Genomic DNA, 24,465 nt, shown 5'->3' on the forward strand with positions numbered 1-24,465 from the left:
GTGGTGTGTCTGATGTCTCTGCTCTGGACACTGAAAGAAGAGAAGGAAGACTGTCAACAAAGTGCTCCTGGACTGTACTTGCCTTCCACAATGCTGGCTCCACCTCCTGTGGGGCGTCTGATGTGCCTGCCCTGTGCTGTGAAAGGAAAGGAGAAGTCTGGTAAACAGAGTGCTTCAGAACTGGCTCGAACTGGGCACAGGCTCCTCTGTGCGTGGCATGTCCTAATAGTGAATTACAGCCATTTTCGTTTTTCCCTATTGCAAGGCTACCTGTTCTCCAGAGGCTAGAATGAGCTGCTGGATTGTTACATGTTTATGATCACAGCAGACCCAGAGAACATGGTAGAAATTCGAGTTTAGTATGTCTGGGCTCAGAATAATAAAATACATCTTTTAGTAAAGTTCATTTTAATATTCTGAGTTTGCAAATACCACTTTTAGAAAGTAGGTATTTGCTTGCCTGACCATTTGAGCCCGCCTCTGCTAGGTTGTGTATTCCTTGTCTGGGTTTGTTTGTGACAGGACTGGGGAATTCCAGGAGACAGGCTGGGGCTGCCTAGGGGTGAATAGGGAGATCTGCATCTAAGATGGGAGGGAGGAGTTGCACCTGAGACCTGAATAGGGCTGGGCATTCCCTCTACAATGCCGGCTCCACCCTATGTGGTGTGTCTGATATCTCTGCCCTGCACACTGAAAGAAGAGAAGGAAGACTGTCAACAAAGTGCTCATGGACTGTACTTGCCTTCCACAATGCTGGCTCCACCTCCTGTGGGGCGTCTGATGTGCCTGCCCTGTGCTGTGAAAGGAAAGGAGACGTCTGGTAAACAGAGCGCTTCAGAACAGGCTCGAACTGGGCACAGGCTCCTCTCCCTTCAGAGAACAAAGGATTTTGGGGTATAAGTATTGGGTGAGCCCATGAAATTAGATTTCTCCTGGAATTGACAAGATGAAACCTCTGCTGAGGAGAAGGAACCTGAAGAAACTGAGGAGAGACTATTCCCAAGCTGAAGTGCTGCTTGGGGGATTGGCCTGCAGTGGTTGCCTGAACTGCCTAGAGAGGAGGAAAGACTTTGTGGACTTTACCTTTATTTTCAAATTGTGCAAAAAGATCTCCAAGTGCTTGGAAGAGAGCTTGCCCCCTGACCGAAGTCCCAGGACCAGTGGACTTCACCAGCCTTTGTGAATTGCTGCTGGAAACAAGTGGCTACATAGGTAGGGAGCTGTGACCGGCTCTCCCGACCGGCCCGGTGTCCTGTTGGCACCACACTGAGCAATGTCCGCCTCGAACAACGCAAGGTCTGCGCTCACCGACGCCGTCAACGAGCCGTAGCCTGCACCACGACTGGAAGGACACCGCAACGTGCAACGCCTCGCTACACCGAATCAAACTGGTCTGACCGACGCGGTCACTGCTACTGACTTCGAGTCCTGGGACCGCACCGGAGTTGGGCACCGCCTGCACACTTTGCGACGCACCGCCTGACTTGCATCGCTGCCCGGATTGATCGACGCCAGCTCCCGAACTCCGGCTCCAACGCCGCACCGTAAAGCTGGAATCACCGCAACGAGCAACGTCCGCCCCGAACAATGCAAGCTCTGAGCTCACCGACGCCGCCAACGAGCCGTAGCCTGCACCGTGACGGAAGGGACACCATGACCTGCAACGCTTTCTTTTTGTACACTGAAACGATCCCCGGAACCGGCTCGCAAATCCGTGCCGGCCGCCCCAAGGAAAAGGTACTGTGTTTGAGTCTGTCGACATTTGAGTAGGCCCGGACTTCCGTGGTCCGCTGGATTTGTTAGACTCTGTTCTTTCAGCACGCTGTAGCCGGACGAGGCTACCAACTCGCACAGAACGTTGATTTACACTTTCTTAACCAGAACTCTTGAAATTGAATAGAACTGTGGATTCTTTTCTTCGTTTATTGGTCTTGTGGTAACTCTATATAAAGTATACGTATTTTTGATATAAAACCTTGTGTGGTGTCCATTTGTAGTGTTGTCACTGGGTTACTGTATGTGGTCACAACTGCTTAACTTACATCGCCTTGACAGCTCGCGCCACGCAACCTAGAGGGTGAGCAGGGGTTATTTTGACAGAGTAACTCCCTTTCCCTGACTAGAGGAGACGGTCCCTGCTTGTCACAAGTACCTACCTGTACCAACCAGAGACCCCTGATTCTAACATCGGTAGGCAGCGGAAAGGATCCAAATTTGCATTTGTGACTCATGTACAGTGATTGGTGAACACTACTTAGTGAGTGCAGACCATAACGCAACCACGTACTTTTGATACTTGCTTTTGCCATTTTTTAATCATGGGTGGTTCAGTCAGAGTGGAGGAGACAGCCTCCGTTGCATCTGATGACTGTGATTGGGAGGAAGAGAAATTAGAAAGCTACACCAACAAGCAGCTCAAGAGCTTTTGAAAAAAGTCTAAAATTTCGACATCAGGAATCACCAAAAAGGAGCAATACCACAAGGCGCTGAGGGCCTGGATTGAGGCAAGAAATGCCACTGGTGATTTAGGGGAGTTTGAGGAGGCAGAGCAGCGGCTTGATGGGCCACTGGTTCTTGAGAGGAGGGGCGCGCCCTCCCCAGTGGGTAGCAGTGTTTCTGCCCGAGACCTGTCCCCAGAAGAGTTGGCAGACAGGAAAGAAAACAGGATGCATGAAATGAAGATGGCCAAGCTCAAATTGAATGGGCAACTGGAGCTAGAAAGCAAGACAATGGCTCTAGAGGAAAAGAGATTACAGATGGAGCACGACAAAGTTTTGAGGGAGTTGGATCTGAAAGCCAGGAGCCTAGAGATTACTCCCTCTGGGGGCAGCACGCCATCAGTGCCTGTGGAAGGTAGAGTGTACATCCCCAAAGATGTGGTGAAGGAGTTTTTTAAGAATGATGATATTGGACAGTGGTTCAGAGCCTATGAGGTAGCCATGTCTTCCCACCGGGTCCCTGAGAGAGAATGGGGAGCGGGGTTGTGGGGGAGGTTCCTTAGTGAGGGGCGGAATACACTGTTGGACTTGCCTTCTGAAGTCCATAATTCCTATAGCCACATGGGATGTATGATGTTACTACGCGATCAAAATGATCGCGGTACATCACAACGCAGCTTTTACAACGCAAGTCGTTACCACGACTTGCGCTGTAGGGTGCTGGACTTAGGAATAGTATGATTTATTATTCCAACTCCAGCCTACGTACAGTAGGGAAGGTGTTGGAAAAGTAAATCACACTATTCCTTAGTCTAGAGCGCCCTCCAGTGCAAGTCGTGGTAACGACTTGCGTTGTAAAATCTGCGTTGTGAGGGTATTGCAGTGTTTTGACCGCGTAGTAAAGGTTGTTTCCCAGCCACATGAAAGAGGCACTAATTACTAGGTATGCTTTGACTTCTGAGCTCTATAGGCAGAGGTTCAGGAAGTGCAAGAAAATAGAAGGTAGTACTTGGGTAGAGTATGTCACTTTTTTTTGCAGAGCATTTGATGGTTGGGTAAAGGGCAGCAAAGTTAATGATTTTCAAGGTCTCTTGGATTTAATTGCATGGGAGCACTTGTCTGATAATTGTTTTCGAGAGCTGCACCAGCACCTGATTGATAGCAAGCTGACTAACCCTAGGAAGCTTGCTGAGGAGGCGGACCGCTGGGTCAGTACCAGGGTCCACAAGAGTCATATGGGAGACTCAGCCAAAGGTGGGCAGGGTCCCCAGCAGAAGAGTGGGGGGGGACAAGGGTAAACAGAGGGAGTTCCACAGAGGGCCCCAAAGTAATTCCAAAGGAACCCAGGGAAAGGTTCCCAGCCTCCCCCTGAGAGAAAGCCAGTGGTCCCGACAGGTAATCCTGTTCCACAGGGACCCCTGAAATGTTACCGATGTGGGGACCTGGGTCATAAGGCGAATGATACCAGGTGCCGCCTGTTTGGTAAACCAGCACCCACTGGTGCTCCGCCCCGGCAGGTGGCTAGTGTAGCCTTTGGGGAGGAGGTAGAAGTCCAAGGTGGGTGAGGGCCCGCAGAGATGTCCCAGAGAACCAACTGCCCAACAACATTAAGAAATATGGGCAGTGGGTGAGCGTCAATAGCCAAAAGGTGGAGGCTCTTAGAGACACATGAGTCAGTGTGACAGCTGTCAGGTGTCACCTGGTGTCTTAAGAGCAGGTTATCCCACATGCATTCTGCTGAGTTGTTAAAGCCGACAACACAGAGAGTCATTGTCCAATGGCTCAGGTTCCCTTTGAGTGGGAGGGGGTCTCTGTTACTCTTCAGGTAGCTGTGAGGCCCGCCATGCCTGTTGACTGTTTTTTGGGGAACTCACCTTGGGAGAAGGTGGAGAAGAGTACTTACCTGAGGATGGTGGGTCTGCCTGACTGGGCATGCGTGACCACCCGGTCAATGGCAGCCAGTAGGAGTGCTCAAGAGGACCTGGAGCCTGAGAGGGAGGCCCAGCAACCTGCCTTGGAAAGAAATGGCAGGGGGCGCAGGAAACAGGCCCCTGAAGTTCCCACGGCAAGGGAGGAGGTAGACCCTGAGGGGGATCCCCATGAGCCTACCGGGGAACAGGTACCTGAACTGGGGGACCTGCCTGAGCTGACCCATTGGCAGCAAGAAGGAGGCCCCTCCAGGGAGGAATTCTGCAAGGAGAAGAGAGAATGCCCTTCTCTTGAGGGCTTGCGGTAGCAGGCTGCAAGCCAGGCAGCAGGTAAGCAGTCCGGATCACATTGGATATTTTGGGAGAATGGTCGCCTGTATAGCGAGCCTAAGGTTGCTAAACCTGGGTCAGCCCGTGTGCTGGTGGTACCCCAGCGCTTCAGAGCCTTCCTACTGGGGCTGGCTCATGATGTGCCATTTGGGGCAGGACAAGACCTTTGAGAGGCTTGTCACCCACTTTCATTGGCACCAAATGTGCAAGAGTTCAGACACTCATTGCAGGGACCTGTCAGACTTGCCAGGCAAGTGGAAAGAGTGGAAGGAAGCAGAAGGCTCCTCTCCAGCCATTCCCTGGGGTCAGTACCCCCTTTGAGCGGGTGGGGATTGACATTGTGGGGCCACTGGACCCCAAGACAGCCATAGGCAACATGTACATCCTGGTCTTGGTGGACCATGCCACCCGGTACCTGGAAGCCATACCTCTGAGGACAGTGACGGCCCCCGTGGTGAGACAAGCACTGATGGGAATTTTCTCATGAGTAGGATTCCCTCAAGAGGTTGTGTCTGACCGGGGACCCAACTTCATTTCTAAGTACATGAAGTCCCTGTGGCAGGAATGTGGGGTAACCTACAAGTTCACCACTCCTTACCACCCCCAAGGAAACGGGTTGGTTGAAAGGTTCAACCGAACCCTGAAGGGCATGATAATGGGTCTTGAGGAACCCATGAGGCGTAAGTGGGATGTCCTCGTACCATGCCTGTTGTTTGCGTACCGGGAGGTGCCACAGAAATCTCTAGGGTTCAGTCCTTTTGAGACAGAAGTACTGTAACGGGGTTCCTGGGTGCACCTTCCCCAATTAGCAGTTTAGAACCACCGTCCTCCGTATCAGTCTGAGCAACCCTCTGGCTATCTGGGATCTGTGGAAAATGTAACTTTGACATTTTTCGTTTAGCAAATCGTCTTATCCTTTTTTGTTTCTTCTTCCTATTTTCCACTTTGCAGTTTGTTGCAAGCCCTCCCCTCTTCCCTGCTTTCGTTCCCAAGTTCGCCAAAGAGTTTGAAGGTTGGGCCTGTGGGGCAGGTGGAGTTGGGGCCTCCCCCTTTGTCCCTCCCCCACCTTTTTGCCCAACGTAACCCTCGATTTTCTCTCCTTTCTCAGTGGCTCCACTGGCCCCCCTTTTCCCCTTCATGAACAAAGGATAAAGTTTTAGTGGGACATGTCCCAAAGGAAGGCCCACTGCAGCTTCCTCAAAGAGTGGGCTTAAACAAAGCTCTTCATTCTCAAGATTACAGGAAGATTCAATTTGGGACATTGAGAAGAGAGGTGTACCTGCTTGAACAGACACATCTCTCTGCTCTACACGGGGAACAAGTAAAAGGGGACTAACATCCGTTCGTTCGTCCAATCGCACGGGTATAATAGAGGGGGGAATAATGGTGCCCAATTTATTTACTTTTTGTACTTCAAACAACATTACGGAAATCATTTCAAGCATATGATCTGAACTAAAAACAGATTTCTCCAATAAAGACAAAATAGAACTTAAAAGTCTTTCAATGCAGACAAAGTATTCCGAAAACATACCATCCCTCTCATTACCCAGCTTTGGTTGTGAGCAAGGCAAAAATACATCATGAACATCATGAGCATCATTGACGGGCTCCACAGAATTACCATTCAGGGGACTTGTACTACAATATAATAGGGGCAAAAATAGGGGGGAGGGGGGAGTTTACAATGCAAGTGTTCTTCTCCTTTGGACTGCTCATTGAATACCCGTTCTTCACAGGGCTCTCCACAGGGTGTACGTTGATGGCTCCCCACCCCCTTGTTTGAGCTTCAATGTCAATGTCTGGGAGTGTAAAGTCTTCCCTTAAATTGGGTTTTTCACAAAATGAAGCCTTTTCCACCATTACAACAATAGCCTTCCCGGCATCCTCCCGAATTCCTCCAACACACCCATGTGCACCCTCTTCACTGAGCACCTTGCCGATGTTACCCTCCATAGGGGCAACATATGCACCCGCGTTCTTACTGGACGATTTTTTCCTGCTCAATGAAGTGGATTGCTGATTCTGCTGGTTAAGAGGATGATCCGAGCTCATGACTACGAGCAAAGCAACGTCCAATGCAACAAGTATACTAACAGCAGGAAACTCCATTTCTGATGGATTCGAAGGGATATAAAGGCTATGTTGTGACTGTTGGGACCGTTGGATTGAATGATTACCACATGGGCCAGGACCCAAATTTGTCCTTGAAGATATGTCCGGTAAGGCAGGCCTAACAGCCACCCCAGCATGTACACGTTGTGGGTTGGGACGTGTCCGCATCGTACCCCACACTGGGAAGCATTGGAATCTGAGCTTACGGGCATCCTGGGTTGGGAGGTGCCACACAAGCCCCTAAATCTACTCCTGGGGGTTATGGACGGCCTAGACGGATCAAGGGCAGACATGCTCCTCCTGGGTACTGCCATCATAGTAGCCAAACGGGATATCGCTACACCTTGACCAACTCATAAGATCTGAACATACATTGTGCAGATGTGACGGTTTGTTATTCGTCCCTGAGGCGAAGCAGCTATCAATAGATCATGAACAAGGGCGGCCTGACTAAGGTCTCGGCTTGGGAACAAGAATGCTTTTTGCTATAAATAAACAAGCATTTCTGGTTTGGGGCAGAGGAGCACTTGTGTCATTGCAAGGTCACTCCATACCAAAACCTTAACCCAGCTGCTTGCCAATCACTCTGCGAGGAGGGATGTCCCACCTGTGAGCAAGACGGGTGTCAGCTAACCCCTGTAGCAAACAATGGGATAGAGGATAAGGAGTACCATGCCATCCCTTCATATATTTCTCCCCTCCTGTATTCACAGTCCCCTTTTACCAGTTGGCCGCTTTGCTGTCAGCAAGAAGTGGAGAGAGGGGAGAGGGGAATCGGATGGCGGCCACTTTAAGCCAGAGCTGAGGACGGATGTCAGAGGATATATGCTTCAAGAAGGTTGGAAGCGCGTCGGGTTAGTCAGTAGTTGGTCCAGCTACACGCAGCACGGGAACGCGAGGCGGAGAAACCACGAGTGTGGGGAGTGAGGCCATATAGCCAGGACCTGTCCCCAAAAGAAGTCGACGGAAGAACCAATGGATGTCGGTTGTATACCCAAAACCATCCTATATACAGAAGAAATGGGTTCTGGCTTCTACGCAAGTCTCACACTCAATGGAAAAAACGTGAAGCCTTATTGGATTCGGGTTGTAGGCAGGCCGTCGTACAGAGCACACTGGTGAAAGACTTTCAGATCTACCCGGAGAAAAAGACACCCATCTGCTGCGTTCATGGAGACATCAGAACATATCCAATAGCCAAAATCCCCATCAAGTTACCCAATGTCAGTACTCTACTGGTTAGAGTGGGATTATTGGACAACCTACACAAACAACTCATTTTGGGCACAGACAATCCAGAATACATCTTGTTGCTCAAAAGCACACCGAGGGAGACTTCTACACCCCCTTGTATGCTGCTCACACAAGCCCCCTGGCTTTCGGACCGGTCATTTCAGTATGCTCAATTCCAAGACCCCACCCTCCAGAATGCCTGACAACAAGAGAATAACCCAGTGATACCGTCCTCATTTCCCTTATTCATCATCAAAAACAATTTACTACCGGATAGGAAAACAAGACGTTCCCCCACAGTTAGTGGTTCCCCAGAGATTTCCCGATCAAATATAATTTTTTGCCCATTCATACCTGCTAGTAGGTCACAGTGGGCCTGCAAAAACAAACCAGACTGTGTTGAGATATTTTTATTGGCCAGGGATATTTGCCAATGTAGATAAATACTGCAGGGAGTGTGAAATATGTCAGAAGAAGAACCCCTATAAACTCCCTCTACCAAGAATCCCTTACAACCTCTACCAATCGTCAATAACCCTTTTGAGAGGATAAGTATGGATTTAGTGGGTCCTCTTCCAAAATCAAAAAAAGGATATATCTATATACTGGTTATTGTTGATTACGCAACTCGATACCCAGAAGTATTTCCCCTATGAACACCAAGCACGAAAATTATCAGTGAAAAGTTACTAGAAAGGTTTTCGAGGGTAGGATTACCTGAGAGATTTTGACAGACCAGGGAACCCCCTTTGTTTCTCGTTTAATGAAACAAGTCTGTAAAACCTTGAATATTACCCAAATAAGAACATCGGCCTATTACCCTCAGACAGATGGTCTGTGCGAGCGATATAATGCCACCTTAAAGCAAACCATGAAGAAAATGCTAACACCGAAGGGAAAGAATGGGACATGTTGTTGCCCCTCGCCCTCTTTGTTTTTAGAAGCCAGGTTTAGAGAAGCTTGGGTTGTTCTCCCTTTGAACATCTTTACGGGAGACAGCCACAAACCTTGCTAGAAATGACAAGAGAAGCGTGGGAACAAGAGAAACAAGAAGACACGCAAAACCTTCTAGAATACACCCAAAGCCTAAGAAACAGCATACAGAAACCGTGAGATTTTGCTCACGACAACCTAGAAAAAACTCAAAGAAGTCAGCAGATGTCTTAGAATAAAGGAAAGTGGTGGCAACAGTTACAGGTCCATGACTGAGTGCTCCTACTCCTACCTTCCTCTATACCCCATAAACGGGCAGAATGGAAGGGACCATTTGAAGTTGTTTAAAGGATAGGCCTTACTACTTCCCCTTTATGCCTTTCCTCAACTAAAACCCAGGTATACTACATAAATCTGCTAAGGAAATGGTTGGGACCCCTCCCCAAAGACACCCATTACGTGTTGTCTGACTCAAAACCCATTCATTCAACAGTGACTCAATTGCCCATAAACAAACATCTAACAGAGGAACAAAGAGTGTCTCTTCAGGCCCTCTTAGAGTCCTTCTCCTCCATTTTTTCCGACCTCCCGGGAAAAACAACAATAGTCGAGCATGCAATTGTTACCCCACCAAACAAAGCAATAAAACAACGCCCATACAGAATACCAGCCGCTAGGAGGGACTTAGTTGCTGCCGAAATAGAGAGCATGTTACAGCTAGGAGTCATAAAACCTTCCAGCAGTAACTGGTCGCCCCCCCTTGTCATAGTTCAGAAACTGGATGGTTCCATCCGTTTTTGTATAGACTTCCGAGCAGTCAATGCCATCTCAGAATTTGACTCATACCCATTACCAAGAGTCTATGAGCTAATCGTGAAATTAGGCGTAGCCCGATATATAACCACACTCGATCTTACAAAAGGCTATTGGCAGGTACCACTTAAACAGGAAGAGCAAGAAAAAAACGCCTTTCGCACCCCTAATGGGTTATACGAGTTTACTGTACTGCCTATTCAGTTACATGGAGCACCGGCAATGTTCTAAAGACTTATGAACAAAGTTCTTTCCCAACAGCAAGAGTACTCCTTAACCTACATAGACGATATCATAATATTTAGCCCTAACTGGGAACAACATCTCGTCCATTGTGGGAAGGTATTCCAAGCACTTAGGACTGCAGGGCCCCACATGAACTTCAAAAAGTCCAGGATAGGATTCACCAAAGTCAAATATTTGAGCTATCTATTGGGGGATGTGGCTATCGCTCCCCAACAAGAGAAAGTTAGAGCAGTCTTAGACACCCCCTTCCCTACCACCAAAAAAGGCATTAGATCCCTTTTGGGCTTACTAGGCTACCACCGCCGGATTATATCCAATTATTCTGAAATAGCAGCACCACTAACCGACCTACTGAAGAAAGAGAAAAGGAACAAAGACCTGGTAAATCCCCCACAAGCCGCCAGAAAGGCATTCCACGAGCTCAAGCGAGCCTTAACGTCCAGTCCTATCCTTATTTTACACAATTTGAGGGAACCCTTTATCCTACAAACAGATGCCTCGGAAGTAGGTCTGGGGGCCGTTCTTTCCCAACACACAAAAGGAGGCCTTGAGCGTCCGGTCCTCTTTATCAGCCATAAATTATTTCCAAGGGAGAAGAAATATTCTACGGTTGAGAAAGAGTGCTTAGCTATAAAATGGAGAAGTTACACTATTATCTGGAGGGATCTCCTCTTGTCCTGTATACTGATCACGCCCCCCTCTTAACAAAGGGAATAATCCCAGTGTCCTCAGGTGGTTAAAAATAAAAATAAAAAAATCTGTATTTGTAAAGCACAAACTACTCACCCTTACGGGTCTCGAGGCGATGGGGGCCGTCGTGGAAATTAAGTGAGCTATTGCCCAGAGTCACATGGTGCTGAGCTGCCACATAACATAACATAACATAACATAGCTGAGCTGCCACCGGAGCCCGGGATGGATCTGTGAACCCTGTGCTCCGAAGTCAGCTGCCCTGGCCGCTGCACCACATCTCTTTACCATGAGATGGCATTGACTACTCATTTGAGGTTCGTCATAGAAAATGGTCTGATAACGGCAATGCTGGCTTTCTTTCACACATCCCTCATTTCCACGAACGGGAAACGCCTGGGGGTGGGGTGTGTCAGGTAGCCCCTGTGGTAGACGATGGGATAGAGGATAAGGAGTTCCATGCCATCCCTTCATATATTTCTCCCCTCCTATATTCACAGTCCCCTTTTACCAGTTGACCGCCTTGCTGTCATCAAGAAGTGGAGAGAGTTGAACCGGCAGGCGGCCCCTTTAAGCCGGAGCTGAGGACGGACATCAGAGGATACACGCTTCAAGAAGGTGGGGGGGAGCGCGTCAGGTTGGTCAGTAGTTGGTCCAGCTACACACAGCACGGGAATGCAAGGCGGAGAAACTAGCGGGGGAAGACCAGAAAGACGGAGATTATCTAACAGCCTTCTTCCGAGAGAGAAAACCTGAGCCCAGGGGAGGTCACAGCTTGTCAGCGAGCGGAACACCCGAACCTGGCAGAGGAGGGAAAGTTGAAACGGAAGGAGACCAGACTTCAGTGAAGGACGCGGAGTCACCACACCACCGCCCCGGAGGGACGTGGCTCTTCCAAGTGCATGGGCGTCTATGGGGCTTTTGGAAAGGGGCTGAGTCAAAGAGGGACGAGAGGGGAGGCTGAGGGGTGAAAGGGACCCAGGGAAAAGGAAATAGGTGAGATGTAAAAGAAAGACAAGAGCAGTAATCATCGGCTACTCTTTTTCTTTTGGTTGCTCCAACCTCTACCCCTTCCCTTCACATTTATGCATAGCTATTATTTATCCCTCACATCCTCCCTTGATTAAACCATACAGCAAAAACACTTACCTGAGTGTTTTCCTTCTGTCCGAGAGACTACAGCGGCCGAGGCTCACCTAAGGGACTGAAGAGGAAGACCCTGTGGGAAAGAAGAATATAACCGAGACAATCAATCATTGTGATTTCCTGTAATACTAATACAAAGTGCATACCAAGAAATTATTTAATGCAGTGAGCTCCTTCTTGACCGACTCTTCTACAACGGGGAGCTACATACTTTCCCTACAGGGAATGGGAGACAGACACACAGAGACCAACGGACACACACACGGGAAAGCATAGTAGGAAAATGCTATATACAGTTTTTATATGCTTGCATATGTACATTGTTTTAGAAAGATGGTGGAACTATTGATTTTGTTCAATGTGCTTATTTTGCTAATTAGTTTTATCTGCTTCTATTATCATTGCAGCACATACATTCTATACAAGAATTACAATGGTTCAATAAATAATAAAAATGCTAATATTATATTATTTTAATTTGATATCGCCCAAGAATTACCCCTAAGCAGAAACTACTTTAAGGAGAAATTTAGGATTAGTATGTAGAACCACTCTATCTTTGTGAAGTTGAAAGAAAGGCTCTTGTATAGTTAATACCTGAAGTTCATCAACTCTCCTTAGTGAGGTTATCATTATGGGGAAAGCAACTTTCCATGATAGGAATTGTAACTGACATTTGTGCATTGGTTCAAAAGGCGGGCCCATTAGCCTTGGAAGAACTATGTTTAAGTTCCACTCTGGAGCAGGGGGAACACTTGGCGGTATAGCCCTTTTTAATCCTTCCATGAAGGCTTTAATCACTGGTACTCTGAAGAGAGATAGGTGTTGTCTATTTTGCAAGTATGCAGCTACGACTCCCAGGTGTAAACAAATGGATGTGTAAGTTAATCTACATTGCTGTAAATGCAACAGATAACAAATGATGTTCTGCACAAACGCATCAAGATAATTGATATTGTTGTTGTTACAATAGGAAACAAAACGTTTCCATTTGCTGCATAACATGCTCTAGTAGTAGGCTTTCTAGCTTCCTTGAGAATATTCATACAGTCTGGTTGTAGTTGTAAATAACCAAACTCTATGACTTCAGGAGCCAAATCGCCAGGTTGAGTTCTCTGGGAATTGGATGTCTGCTTTCTCCATGGCTCTGAGTAAGGAGACTAGATGTGAGATGTAGCTTTTGATGTGGAACCACTGAGAGTTCTAAGGTTGAGAGTACCAACGTTGACGAGAACATGTGGGGGCTATCAAGATCAGTGAGGGACATTTGTCTGAGCTTCCGAACTAAAAATGGAATTAGCAGGGGAGGCGGAAAAGCGTAAGCAAATGTCCCTGACCAAATCGTCAAGCGGGGGCTGAGAAAAAAGGGGGGGTCCCAAAACGCGTTTTCTCCATGTTAATTTCCATAGGAAATTTTACGACAAGCTACAGACCGAACTGCTGAACGGAATTACCCGAAATTTGGCAAAAATGTAGAGCTTGGTTCAGAACGCAACCTTTTTTAAAATGGTGTAAATCCGTTCAGTAGTTTTTGAGAAAATCAAAAAATAAGAGTAAAAAAATCAATTTCCCATAGGAAAATTTGTGCAAGGCTACAGCCGAAACTACTGAATGGAATTACCCCAAATTTGGCAAAAAGGTAGTGCTTAGGTCAGAAAGCAACCTTTTTAGGTCTCACCTGAGCCAGCGCATGCCCTGCACTGGTGAAACTTTTAGTAAGTGGGCTTCAGAAAATTCTACCACTGTTGCCTAGAGCTTGCGGTTAAGCGCTCGGGCGCGCGCTCACGAGCAGAGGAGCGACCTGGCTTTTCTCTCTCCTCATGGGTCATCAGCTACGAGAGCATTCTTTCCCATTCCTGAAGATGATAGCTTCCTTTTCATTTGCCTATATATCCCTACCTCTCTTCTACCCATCTACCTCTACTTCTACTCTACCTCTCTTCTACCCCTCTACCTCTCTTCTATCTGTCTACTTCTACACTACCTCTCCACCTCTCTTCATCCCTCTACCTCTCTTCGATCCCGCTACCTCTCCTCTATCCCTCTACCTCTCTTCTACCCCTCTACCTCTACTCTACCTCTCTTCTACCCCTCTACCTCTCTTCTATCCCTCTATCTCTCTTCTATCCCTCTACCCCTCTACCTCTCTTCTACTCTTCTATCCCTCTACCTCTCTTCTAGCCCTCTACCTTTCCTCTACTCCTCTATCTCTCCTCTACACTTCTACCTCTACTCTACCTCTCTTCTACCCCTCTACCTCTCTTCTACCCCTCTAACCCACTTCTACCTCTCTAACACTCTTCTACCCCTCTACACCTCTACTACCCCTCTACCCATCTAATACCCCTCTTCTTCCCCTCTACACCTCTTGTACCCCTGTACTACCCCTCTACCCTACTATCCCTCTAACATGCTATCCCTCTATTACCCCTCTACCTCTCTTCTACCCCTCTTCCTCTACTCTACCTCTTTTCTACCCCTCTACCTCTCTTCTACCCTCTACATGTAGTTTCAAAGTTTATTTATTATGATAAGGAACTCTTTATGAGGTCCACATAAAACAGCATATACATACAAAGCACAAATACTTAAAAAAAGAAAAGAAGATATTTTCATCACAATCACATGAGATATCTTAATACAGGTCCAAAAAACATTTAAAAAAGTTGTACAGTTTAAAAACAAACATTTCATTAGGAGGGTTAATCAAGGCTGCCTTAAACGAAGACGCTGATAATATGTTAAGTTGTAGGCAGATTGATCTTAACCATCTACGCCTGCAAGGCATCAGTGTAGGGCAAACGAACATCACGTGATCTAGATCCTGATCATGTAATTGGCAAAGATCACAGCGTGCCGAACAACCAAACCAGCTGGCTTGTAAAACTTTTAGCGGAAGCAAATTATGTCTTAATAAGTACACCAGGCGTCTCACGCCATGGGAGATGTTCCAGTACATATATGGTTGTGCTTTCCGCAGGGTATAAGATTCAATAACAGGCGTACAACCTTTTTTCGCTAGACAGAAGTCTCTATCAAGGCAAAACCCCAATTCCCAAGAGGCTGACTTCAAAACTGTTTTTAATTGATGAGAGGACAGTAAAAATAAAGTCTCCTCGTCCAATTTCAATTGTAACACAGCAAGTCTAAAGTTTTTTACAATTGATGAGAAGTCATTAAAAGATCCTAGTAATTCATTTTTTATAAGGTCTCTTAAGGTATTGGGTTCCCCTTTAGATAAAGCTACTACCCAGCGTATGATACTAGCAAGACCTTGAACCCTGCTGCTACGTAAACCCAATTCCTGTCGCAAGGAAGCAGTCGAGTTTGCGGTGCCTACAGACATTAAACTCCGAAGAATTTTTCCTTCCGCAGAGTTTAGAAAACTCCATTTTTTTAGATCAACTAATTCAATTCCATATAACAGGGAGGCTGGAACTTTCGCTCTAAAAACATCTAAGAGAATAGAAAAATGCCTTCTACCTGTGGCTTTATATAGGGAAACTAAGCTCTTTCCCTGAGAAATAGCCTTCCGGGAATTATTGTCTATGTGTGATTTGTCACTTAGATTGTGAGTGACAATTTTACCTAAAAAGGTATAAGATTTCACACATTCTAGTTTTTCCCCCCCCACAACCCATGGAAAGTTAGAACATTTAGGCTTCTTTCTACCAGAAAAACAAATCACCTTGCTTTTTGCCGTATTTATTGATAAAAAATGACTTTCAGCATATTCAAAAAGTGCATGCAACCGATTATTTAGGCCCTTTGGGGTGAGATCCAAAATTAGGATGTCGTCTGCATACATAAGGCATGCAATTGGAACACCCCCCAAGGATGGGGCAATACCGGCGCAGGCAGAAAGAGTGATGGGTAAATCAACAGTATATAATGAAAATAGCAACGGAGCCAAAAGGCAACCTTGCTTCAACCCATTAGATGTTGGGATTAATTTGGATACGCCGCGATCACCTCCAAGTAAAACTCTGCACCAAGTGTCAGAATATAGGGCACGAATTAACTTAATAAGGGAAGCAGGCATACCAAGGTTAACTAACTTTCTCCACAGCAAATTTCTATCTACTTTGTCAAAAGCGGTGGAGAAGTCAATAAAGGCGCCGTATACCTGACCACCCCGAACTTTCACATATTTTTCATTGATGACTTGCAATGCGGTCAGGTTATCTAAGGTTCCATGATTTTGTCTGAAACCTGTTTGCTCCAGGGGAAGGATATTATGTTCAGATACCCAATCGTTAATTAAAGAAAGCACACATTTTGCAAACACCTTACCAATGGCGTCAAGCAAGGCAATTTGGCGATAATTTTGTGGTAGATCTCTTGCCCCTTTTTTATACAAAGGGACAATGATGCTTCCTTTCCAGGAGGGGGGGACTGTTCCACTTAAAAAACAGAATTTAAACACTGGAAAGAGTATTTTACTCCAAAGTTCACTCTGGTTTTTTAATACTAAAATTGGGATTTTATCAGGACCCATCGCACCAGAGGAACGCATATTCTTAATGGCACATTCAATTTCCTTTTCTGTTGGACAGTCAAGTGTAACAGCAGCATTATCGAATTCAACATTAATACCATGAGAATTATTATTACTGTACAACTTCTCAATATAGTGAACCCACACCTGTTCCTCAATGGCAATGGGCGTAGGACTGGCTCTAGTACCGCAGCCTTTGCCAATTAAGGACCAAAAGGTCTTAGTTTGGTGGTTAAAAGAAGCTTCCCTCAATTGAATCCAGAGGGCGTCTTCCTTAGAGCGTTTTAAACGAGCCTTAAGCCTAACTCTCCTTCTTTTCAGGATGGACAACTTAGATTTAGCTTCTTGGGTAAAACATAAAAATTGCCCCCTTACAACTTTATTTATTTCTCTATTTATAGCCCGCAAAGGGTAAGGGGCAACAAAGGACTGTTTCACACCTGATTTCTCCTTTGCACAAGCGGTTACAGAATCTAAAAAATTAACAAAACAAGACAGCTCTCTCCCCTCCCAGAGAGGAAGATTCTCGACAGTAACACACAAAAGAGGCGCTAGGTTTTCCACAGTACTGAGGTTCCAAAAACATTTCCCTGAGCTGGAATCAAAATTCACAGAATCTATATCCAGCCTCCATGGAACCACTTTCTGAAGACTAATGGAAACAGAAAGCGTCAATACATTATGGTCACTAAGATTCGATTCAATGACCTTCATATCCTTTAGTAGGTGAAAACCGGCATAATCTATCATGATAAAATCAATAATAGATTTTCCCTTATTAGATTTACGAGTAAAAGCTGCCGGGATATCAGACGGAAGCCTCCCATTTACAATTAAGCAATCCGCTTTAAGTAAACCATCTAAAATAAGTTTACCTCTTTTGTTAGTTTTTATGTTGGGGGGAAACTGGGCTGAAGGTATATTCAGAGACTCTTCCAATGGGATATTTCTAAACAACTCCAACCCGCAGTTAGATACATTACAATTTAAGTCCCCAAACATTAACACATGCGGAGTTGGTGAGATCTCCAAGACTTTAGTTAAAAAAGTGAATAAAGTTTTTAAACCATTATTGAAACAACAGTTGGGGGGAATATAAATGTTTACCACAATCAGCAATCTATTCGGGCAATCTTCAAATACATCTTTCAGAGTTATTGCTTGAAACAGTTTTCCTGGATCCAAATAGTGTGAATAGTTCCATTGCAATCTATTAGATAATAAGCATGCTAATCCTCCCTTAGCATGACCTCTTCTAGTGCTGGTTGCGTTAAAATCCAAAACAAAATAATCTTTATCCAAAACGAAACTTCCATCGACCCAGGTTTCTTGCAAGCAGATTATATCTGCCTTTTGAGCATGAAGGAAACCCAATTTCTCCTTATAATCTTTGAATCCGGCAGTGTTCCATGAGATAAATTTCAGCTCCCTGTTAAAAATTGGAATCCTGAATGGAACGGGGAGCAGATTTACTCGCAAGGACTCCAGGAAGCCAACTCCATTTGGATTGGTCATCCTTCACCGTTTGCTTAAGGGGAGGGTTTTTGTAAGAAACCAGCCTTTCATTTCTAGCCACACAAACTTTTAGGTTCTCAGAACCAAGATTAGACCAATCTGACAATCGCACATCTGAATTGGAGGAAAATGATAATGAGGGATTAGCAGCATTATTTAAAATACGTTTTTCCCCAAAGTGGGGCATCACATCTATCCCTCTAATTTGTAATTCCTCAGCCCATTGTAAAACCAGGTTTAACACAACTTTTGAATAAAATTTCACCCTTGTTGATCTTAAAGGTTTCCCCGCATAAGAATTAAGGAGAAGTACAAGATCTAAATCGGAGGTTTGAACTAATTTCAAGCTTTCGATCTCTTTAAAACAGATCAATAGGGCAGATCTATTCAAAATTAAATCTGGTTCAAAAAGGGGAGAAAAATCAAGATATAACGTATCCACAATTGTTTTTTCTTTTGGGAGGACAACTGTCGTTAAAGATGGAGCCTGAAAGGGTATTGCTGTAGGATTTAAATTAGACAGAGGCGGAATAGCAAATGGAGAAGTAACCTTAGATAAAACTTGGCAAGAACCTGGATTAACCTTACAATAGGAAAAGGGATTAGTGGATGGGAGAAAAACCTTAGGAAGAAAAGGATTAGTTAAATTTACTGGACCTAGATCAGAGGAGGGGGCGTCATCCTTGGGCGATACCACCCTAAATTCAACCTTGGGGGTGAGAGACTGCTCCACCTGCGGAGAATCATCTATATTTACTTCCACATTTTTATCAAAAAGAAGTTTCCTCTGTCTTTTTTTGGCAAACCTACGGATAGGTTTCCTCTTCTTCATTCTAATCTTTTTATGTTTCTGGGGACTCGTATTTCCCATCAATCCCGTTTTTCCTTTAGAAATTTCCTCTTCCTTATTTAATGGCAAGGAAAATATCGGAAAGAGGGAAGGCAAATCGGATTTAGAATTAAGAGGGGGAGTTGCTATTACCTCTATCTTATCACTAAGTGGGGCTATACAATTAGCGCCAGCCGAAACCACTTTGGGGGGTTTAGAGATAGCTGTAAGTACTATGGACTGCCTTTCCTTTTGACTTTCTATCAAGGGAGAAGAAGGCGCTAAATCCAAATCTGCTGAAGAGGAAGGAGCGCTTATTTTCTGAGGCATCAACAGAGAAGCCACTGGAATAGGAGGATCTGATACTAACTCGTTTTTGTTTAACAGGAGAACTTGCAAAATCTGTGTTACGGTATCAAAAATACATTCCGAACCTCCCACAAACTTTTCCAGCAATCTTAAGATCGAAGACAGGATAGATTCCAAAGAGGACAAGGAGTTAGAAATTAGCCTCCCGTTAATATTTGGGGAACCCTCAGCTAAATTGTTCAACACTGGACCTGAGCAGGTTGTAAGATTTAATTGTGGGAGGGAGAAATCTAATTTATTAGAAGGAGTGCTACTTAGGGGACCAGTACTTGAAATCGTTATAACTTCCTCCAAAGGCACACCTTTAGAGTTCCCCTGAACCAATTCCACCCGCGCCCTATGAGCTGTTAAATCAATATCAGGCAGAGTGAATTCATTCCCTACTACAGGGGATGTAACTGACGAAGCTGGTAGAAAATCAGTATTCATTGAAACTTTAGGTGCATCCCTTAATGTAGCTGTGGAAGGAGCATTATCTTCAGATTTTGCGGGCATATTGCCCGAAGAATTAAGGTGACTATTCTGATTCAGATGTACATTATTTAGTGTCGAAGGTGAACCCCTTAGTTCTTCCGAACTGACTGAAATTGGCAGAGATTGACTGGCCACCAAGCTTAAACTAGAGGAAACATCAATGACCCCATTAACAGGCACCGCGACATTAAAACCTGGAGTTTCGGTCGTGGACTGTGAAACAGTGGGTTTGTCTTTCCCTTTATCCCAAAGATTAAAAAGCTGGCATTGACCCTTCAATTGCATAGTAGACGCTATTTTGTTTCGTAGGGGATTTGATTTAGTTTTAGACCCAGATCTCCCCACAATCACTCGTCCAGAGCGTAATTTTTTAGCCGTCATGAGACTATATTAAAAAAGGGAGGAAAGTTAAGAGAATAGCGATTGTAAAGTATAATACCAAATTGACAGAGCGTTAAAATACAAAATCAGCCTGTGGATGCAACAAACAGCTTAAATTAAAACTGGAGAACCAAGGGAGAGGGCCCAGCCCAGCCTCCTTCGGCCTCTGACGGCCACAGACGGTCCCGCCCTTGTCCCGGGCTTCTCCCGGCGCACTCCCGCGCGCTCCCGCGTTGCGGTGTAATTGAGGAGGATTATAGCCGCGCTGAGGTGGGGTAGGAGCCAGCAGGGAGAGCGGGTCAGCTGCTGGTGATGCCGAGTGTCAGGCGCTCCTGGGACTTGAAGTCCACGCTCGCAGCCCTGCACACACCACACCACAGAGGCTCAGTTGTAGGCGGTCTTCAAAGTCACAGCGCCCTTTCAGCAGCGCTGGAAACACCCAAGGCGAAGCGGGACCCGCGGAGCGGGTACCGCGAGCAGTTAGCAAAGGAGATTATGTGAAGAGCAGCTCCTGCGTGCTCACAGTCCGAAGCTCCTACTGCAGACCAAACGAAGAACAGGTGAGGAAACAGCCAGAGAAACTGACAAGCTGGATTATAGCCGCGCTGAGGTGGGGGAGGAGCCAGCAGGGAGAGCGGGTCAGCTGCTGGTGATGCCGAGTGTCAGGCGCTCCTGGGACTTGAAGTCCACGCCTGACCACGCTCGCAGCCCTGCACACACCACACCACAGAGGCTCAGTTGTAGGCGGTCTTCAAAGTCACAGCGCCCTTTCAGCAGCGCTGGAAACACCCAAGGCGAAGCGGGACCCGCGGAGCGGGTACCGCGAGCAGTTAGCAAAGGAGATTATGTGAAGAGCAGCTCCTGCGTGCTCACAGTCCGAAGCTCCTACTGCAGACCAAACGAAGAACAGGTGAGGAAACAGCCAGAGAAACTGACAAGCTGGATTATAGCCGCGCTGAGGTGGGGGAGGAGCCAGCAGGGAGAGCGGGTCAGCTGCTGGTGATGCCGAGTGTCAGGCGCTCCTGGGACTTGAAGTCCACGCCTGACCACGCTCGCAGCCCTGCACACACCACACCACAGAGGCTCAGTTGTAGGCGGTCTTCAAAGTCACAGCGCCCTTTTAGCAGCGCTGGAAACACCCAAGGCGAAGCGGGACCCGCGGAGCGGGTACCGCGAGCAGTTAGCAAAGGAGATTATGTGAAGAGCAGCTCCTGCGTGCTCACAGTCCGAAGCTCCTACTGCAGACCAAACGAAGAACAGGTGAGGAAACAGCCAGAGAAACTGACAAGCTGGATTATAGCTGCGCTGAGGTGGGGGAGGAGCCAGCCCCAACCCTCTACATGTACTCTACCTATATTCTACCCCTCTACCTCTTTTCTACCCTTCTACCTCTCTTCTACCCCTCTACATGTACTCTACCTCTCTTCTACCTCTCTACCTCTCTTCTACCCCTCTACTCCTACTCTACCTCTCTTCTACCCCTCTTCTACCCCTCTACCCCTCTTCTATCCTTCTACCCATCTACCCCTCTACCTCTCTTCTACCCCTCTACCTCTACTCTACCTCTCTATCCCTCGACCTCTCTTCTACCCTTCTACCCCTCTACCCCTCTTATACCCCTCTACACCGCTACCCTTTTCTACCCCTCTAATACCCTTCTTCTACCCCCTTCTACTCCTCTACCCCCCTTCTACAGCTCTACCCCTCTTCTACCCCGCTAACCCTCTAATAACCCTCCACCCCTTTTCTACTCTTCTACCTCTCCTATACCCCTCTACTACCCCTCTTCTACCTCTACACTACCTCTCTTCTACCCCTCAACCTCTACTCTACCTCTCTTGTACCATTCTACCTCTCTTCTACCCCTCTACCTCTCTTCTATCCCTCTACCTCTACTCTATCTCTCTTCTAACCCTCTACCCCTCTTCTAACCCTCTACCCCTCTTCTACCCCTCTACCCCTCTTCTACCCCTCTACCTCTCTTCTACCCCTCTACCCTTCTCCTACCCCTCTACTATACCTCAACCCCTTAACTACCCCTTTACTACCGCTCTCCTACCACTCTACCGCTCCACTACCCCTCTTCTACCACTCTACCCCTTTTCTACCCCTCTACCCCTCCTCTACCACTCTACTAGCCCTCTACCCCACTACTACCCCTCATCTACCCCTCTAGTACCCCCCACTACCCCTCTACTATCCCGCAACCCCTCTACTACTGCTCTACAAAGCTCTACTACCCCTCTACCTCTCTTCTACCCCTCTACCCTCTACTACCCCTCTTCTATCCCTCTACTCCTCTTATACCCCTCTACTACACCTCAACCCCTTACCACCCATCTACCACTGCTCGCCTACCCCTCTACTACCTCTCTTCTACCGCTCTACCCCTTTTCTACCCTTGCACCCCTCTTCTACCCCTGTACCCCTCTTCTACCCCTCTACTACCCCTCTTTTACCCCTCTTCTACCCCACTACCTCTCTTCTACCACACTACCTCTCTTCTACCCCTCTACCTCTATTCTACCCCTCTACCTCTCTTCTACACCTCTACCTCTCTTCTACCCCTCTACCTCTCTTCTACCTCTCTACCCCTCTTCTACCCCCTACACCGCTACACCTCTACCCTTCTACCACCGCTCAAACCTACTACCCCTGTAACCTACTACCCCTCTACCTCTCTTCTACCCCTCTTATCTCTTTTACCCCTCTACCTCTATTCTACCTCTCTTCTACCACTCTACCTATCTTCTACCCCTCTACCTCTCTTCTATCCCTCTACCTGTCTTCTATCCCTCAACATCTCTTCTACTCTTCTACCACTCTACCTTTTTTCTACCCCTCTACCACCCCTCTTCCCATCTACTACCCCTCTTCTAACCTTCTACCCCTCTACTACCCCTCTACTACCCTTCTACCTCTCTACCATCCCTCTTCTACCCCTCTACCCCTCCTCTACACCTACCCTTCTTTTACCCCTCTACTTCTCTTGTACCCCTCTACTTCTCTCCTACCCCTCTTCTACCCCACTACCTCTCTTCTACCACACTACCTCTCTTCTACCCCTCTACGTCTACTCTACCTCTCTTCTACCCCTCTACCTCTTTTCTACGCCTCTACCTCTCTTCTACCCTTCTACCTCTCTTCTGCCCCTCTACCTCTCTTCTACCCCTCTTCTATACCTCTACCCCTCTTCTACACCTCTACACCTCTTCTACCCCTCTACCCCTCTACAACCGCTCTATCCCTCTACTATCCCTCTACTACCCCTCTTCTAACCCTCTACACCTCTTACCTTTCTTCTACCCTTCTATTACCCCTCTACTACCCCTCTACCTCTCTACTACCCTTCAACTCCTCTTCTACCTGATTCTATTAGGGCCCAGAACCATTTTATTTAGTGATGTCCATCTGCACACTTTCCTGCATCTTGTAGTAAATTGAATATTGACAAACAGAAGTGTTATTTCCAGAAACAGTGAGTTCTGCAGCTTGTCTGTGTATCTTTGATCTGCACCTCACTGACTCCTCACATTCCTCTCGAGAGAAGATCCTGCCTCTTACTCATTAGTGAGGTTTCAGTAACTGTTTCTATCATGTGTTCATGTTTCATTGACTTGTATTAAGAGAAAAGTGTGTAAAAATACATTGTGTAGCATTAGCATTATATACTCAAATTGCTTTAGGGTGGATGCTCTCGTCCATTGCAAAGATAATTGTCACTTGTTAGTTTGCTGGGCCTTTTTCTATTTTTGCATTAAATGTATTCAATGTAATCTGCCTGTTACTAAATGACTGACTTGAATTGCATCTTGCTGATGTGAGCTGCGGAATTGCTCGGTGTATTGTGTCTGCCATGATTTTGTTCCTCAATAAAGGTTTTTGAAAACTTTAAAAAAAAAGAAAAAAATATTTTTTTCCATTAAATGTATGATAGATTTGTTGGCCTCCCGGTGTGCTGTGTTTTATTTTACATATCACAAGAGATGACGAGGAAAATGACAGTCCAGTATACACATTCTTCATATAAATCAACTCACAGTATACTGTTCTGGAGGTTCAGTCCCACAGACATTATCTCTAACTGAACGCAGGCACTCTAGGAAGCATGTGCTTTTCAAACCAGTTGCCCTCTGATGCGGCACTATTGGATAAGTCAAAATGCCCTGAATTTTAGGAGGGTTACCTTATCTAGTGCACTCTGTTAGACAGTGCTCACCTGTGGTAGTAAGATGGTAATAGGCACCTTATCACCTATGCACGGTGCAGGGCTTTGAGTTACAGAGCTCCTCACGCTGTGGAGAAGATTAGGTCCTATTTACCCATTTTCCCATATTTGGTCATGATGAAATGCCAACAGATTGCTACATGACTACACAGGGCATGAACAAAGTTGACCTGAAGTATATACCCCAGCTTACCAGCAGGTCCATAGGTTATTGACACTTTCACACAGTGATAGGGGCCATTAGTTCCTCATTTTCTCTGCCACTGTTTTTAATCTCAACATGGACCAGGAAGATCACA

At 46.4% G+C, this 24,465-nt stretch overlaps 1 long non-coding RNA gene across 2 annotated transcripts in view; it reads right to left on the reverse strand.

Annotated features, from left to right (window-relative positions):
* The window catches only part of LOC147737603 (uncharacterized), a 146,754-nt gene that overhangs the window by 113,138 nt on the left and 9,151 nt on the right, over positions 1–24,465 (reverse strand). For both annotated transcript variants that reach the window (XR_015299887.1, XR_015299883.1), the window contains exon 3: positions 11,876–11,945. This is a non-coding gene — a long non-coding RNA (uncharacterized LOC147737603). The remainder of the gene's footprint in view (positions 1–11,875; positions 11,946–24,465) is intronic.

The sequence above is a fragment of the Lissotriton vulgaris genome, chromosome 1_1 (genome assembly GCF_964263255.1).
Source record: "Lissotriton vulgaris chromosome 1_1, aLisVul1.2, whole genome shotgun sequence".
NCBI lineage: Eukaryota > Metazoa > Chordata > Amphibia > Caudata > Salamandridae > Lissotriton > Lissotriton vulgaris.